Raw genomic sequence first — 3862 nt, forward strand, 5'->3', positions numbered from 1 at the left:
AAACAGCCCTACCAACAATCAAACCTAAAATCTGGGTCGGCTATGTAGATGACACCTTTGTCATCACAAAACAAAACAAGATATTAAAGACATTTAACATCATCAACAACACCCTCACAGGCATAAAGTTCACCAAGGAGGAAGAAACGGAAACAACTTCGCATTCTTGGACGTCACAGTAGAAAGAAAGGACAATGGAGAACTACAAACCTGCGTATACAGAAAACCGACAAACACTGACCAAATACTTAACGACATCAGCAACCATCCCAACACACACAAACGAAGCTGTGTCAGAACACTATTCCAACGAGCCACCACACACTGCAGCACAGACGAATTTCGGAAAACAGAGGAGAACCACCTATACAACGTAATCGAGAAGAACTGATACTCAAAAAATACAGTCCGCAGATTCCTCAAGAACAAACCACGACAAGTAGACCAAACACAGTCAGAAACCCTAACCACCTTACCATACATCAAAGAAGTTTCAGAAATGACAGCTAGACTACTAAGACCCCTCGGAATCCTAGTAGTACACAAACCCACCAACACTCTCAAACAAAAACTAACAAACTTAAAAGACACAGTTCAACCCGTGGACAAAACCAACGTCATCTACAAAGTTCCATGCAAGGACTGCCACCAACACTACGTAAGACAAACAGGAAGAAAGTTAGCCACCAGGATACATGAACACCAGCTAGCCACAAAAAGCCACGACCTTCTCTCCTTCGTAGTCCTACAAACGGATTAAAAATATCACTATTTCGACTGGGACAACACATCTATCCTGGAACAGGCTAAGCAAAGACACGCCAGAGAATTCCGAGAGGCCTGGCACTCCAACCACAATGCCATAAACAAACACTTAGATCTAGATGCCATCTATCAACCCCTCAGAAAACGAACAGGAAATGACATCACCACAAACCCCAGGAACCCCATCGAGGAGAAAGATATAAATAGAAAGCAGGAGACAACAGCTTCGCTTCACTTGGAGGTCGCCACTGATGATGATGTTACCTAGCCAAGTAAAGAAACGTCTGGATATCAAATTTACAGCTCAGCGAGCAAACCTACACCCTACATTTTAAATCATTTTTCATGTTTATGTTGCATGAATCTGCGGTTATTGATCCACAGTTTAGTTTCACTCCCGATAGGTAACATGCTGATTTCTCCAGTTGTTCATAGTTCAATGTGATGCAACCAGTGTGTGTATAACGTGAGGGAGATTGCTTCTCAGATCTTGTGTTTATCTGTACCTTATGTCCAGCCTTCATCAACGGCGAGAGCAAGGGGCGAGGGCGAGACCAATGTGTAAGTCTCTCCGTGCCCATGCACGGCACCCACAGCGGCAATTCTCCACTGTGCATTTACAGCCAGTTCTCAGTGCCCCTAAACCCACGCCCTGCCCATTTTGAAATATCTCCATTATTTTCTGCTGTCTCGCTGTGCTCTTCTCACCAGGATGAATTACTTCTACTCAACATCCTCCAGATTTCATCTGACAAAACATTCATTAAGATCCCTTTGCATGACATGCACTTCACAGCTCTCGGTATTTGATTTTTCTGGATGTCTTTCATACGAAAAAATGTTCACAGAAACTTGACTTGAAAAAGAAAATCGCGCTCCTTTTCATTATCCCAATGCAACCGACATTGCAATGTAGTTTAGTCAACAGGCTCAAACTTTTCTTTGAGATTTTTGTCACAGCGTCAATGCAGATCAAGTAATTATTAGAATCCCCGTTTCCATACGACAGCTGTGATCATCTGAAAACAGCACCATGGAAAGCCATTGATGAGAGCGACGAGAGTGGGATTCGAACCCACGCGTGCAGAGCACAATGGATTAGCAGTCCATCGCCTTAACCTCTCGGCCACCTCGTCACAGATGCACGAAAATCTTTGACCTTATGAATAATTGAATTTCGTAAATCATGCAGAGCAGCAGATATTTCTCCCTGGTGTTGGTGAAATGAGAAATAACACAGTACGGTTCCAAGACTATGGTCTGACCCCTGGGTTGTGGGGCAAGTGCACTCCCACTGTCACACTATGCACATAATGATCTGAACAAATGTGTCAAATGAATATGTAACAAGGTCTGTTGAATTCTGTGAAGATTTGAAGTCAATGGAATGAAGAACCCGAGACAGCAGGAGGTTTTCTTTCAATAAAGAGTTGGATAGAACTCTGAAGAATCGTGGAGTCAAGTGTTATGGGACTAAGGCAGGAACAGGATACAGATTGAGGATGTTCAGCCATGATCATAATGAATGGTGGTGCTGGCTCGAAGGTCAGAATAGCCTTCTCCTGCACCTGCTGTCTATTGTCTATTAAATTGCCTGTGAGGAATTGTTTTCCAGACTGGAGGAGAGTGCATAGTGCTCAATGTCATTATTCGGAACACCTAACTTCCGCTCAGAAGTTTTTGACACTCACTTGTGTACAGGACAGACAATTTCAAAATCCAAAATAAGACTAAACTGACAATTGAACTCAACAATGCAAAAACCTTGATGTGTATCATTTTCCTGGGCCGTGCGACACCAAGTCACTGTATGATCACAGCATCACAGTGAGCAAGTGTCAGAAGGAAAATGAGTGCAGTGCCAGAGCGCATGCTGGGAGCAGCAGGTGACAGACGGGGAAGTGCATTTCCCACAACAGGAACACTTCCCAAACAGCGGACTGCGGTGGAAGGATTCAGAGGGAGTTTACACTATGAAATTCGATGCCATAGACACAATGGAGATCTGTCATTGAGTCTGTTCAAGATGAAGATTTTAAGATTTCTACAGATGCAAAACAAAATAAAAAGCTCATGGGTTAGTGAAGGCAAAAGATGAAATTGTACATTTCATCAATCAAAACAACTTTACAATGAGGACCTCACCACTTTCCTCACACGGGGACAGAACCACTGGTGAAGGTGATCATATAATCCCCGTTACTAGCCATGGAATCAGAGAAAGTGGGTTTCCCAAACGTTAAGGTAAAACCAGGAGTGTGGAGGTAAGCATTAATGTGTTGCTCCTGTGCTGAAGGTGACCAATGCATGGTAACTCTGTTCCAGTATAGTGGGGTGTGCTGTGCCGAAGTTTTAATTTTGAGCCTCAAATGGAGCAACTTCAATTTATCGTCGGGTTGAGGGATACAGACAGAAGGTGATATTGAGCAAAGCCAAGTTTATGGGAAAATACCCGTGTTTGTGGATTGAGAAACGACCTTTTCTGGATAATGACTTTTTGATCAACAAACATCCTGCAAGTACCTAAAACGTGAACAGACATGTGTGGAGAGAGAGCCGAAGGTGATTTTTCAGCAGATGGATAACGTTTCCTAAGTGCACTGTGTTAAATTCCGGGAAAATAGATGTTGAACTGATTTCATGTTACACAGTTTTTTGCAAACTCACGAACGTTATTGCAATAATAAAATCAGAATTCACATAGGACCGTTTGAATATTGTATTGAACTGAATTGTGGTCTGAGCATATTTCATCTTAAATGGCGTGCTGCAGAGAAGTACAGAGGGTTAACAATACAAAAGGACAGAGTCTTCTTGGTGGATTTCTTGGGTGGAGTTAAGAATGTACGAAATGTACATAACATCATGTGAATGTGGTCAAATCTTTAAAGTAGGTGTTGCGTCTCCAAGTGACGATTCAATTCCTACTCATTAGGATATAACTTCTGTCTGCAGTTATTTTACGTCATCAGATCCATTTACAGACTTTCACCTTGAATAATACGCCACACCTTACCAATCCATGAACTTGTTATACTCAGTCTTATTCAGTTATACGTGTTCATCAAATGTCTTTGTATCTGAAGTGAACAAATTC

General features: G+C 42.3%; 1 non-coding gene across 1 annotated transcript; it reads right to left on the reverse strand.

The window, feature by feature from the left end:
- Nucleotides 1-1819: 1819 nt before the first annotated feature.
- trnas-gcu (transfer RNA serine (anticodon GCU)) lies at nt 1820-1901 on the reverse strand. Its single transcript has one exon. It is a non-coding gene; the product is annotated as a tRNA-Ser (tRNA).
- Between the last annotated feature and the right edge of the window lie 1961 nt (nt 1902-3862).

The sequence above is a fragment of the Chiloscyllium punctatum genome, chromosome 23, assembly GCF_047496795.1.
Source record: "Chiloscyllium punctatum isolate Juve2018m chromosome 23, sChiPun1.3, whole genome shotgun sequence".
In the NCBI taxonomy this organism is placed as follows: Eukaryota; Metazoa; Chordata; class Chondrichthyes; order Orectolobiformes; family Hemiscylliidae; genus Chiloscyllium; species Chiloscyllium punctatum.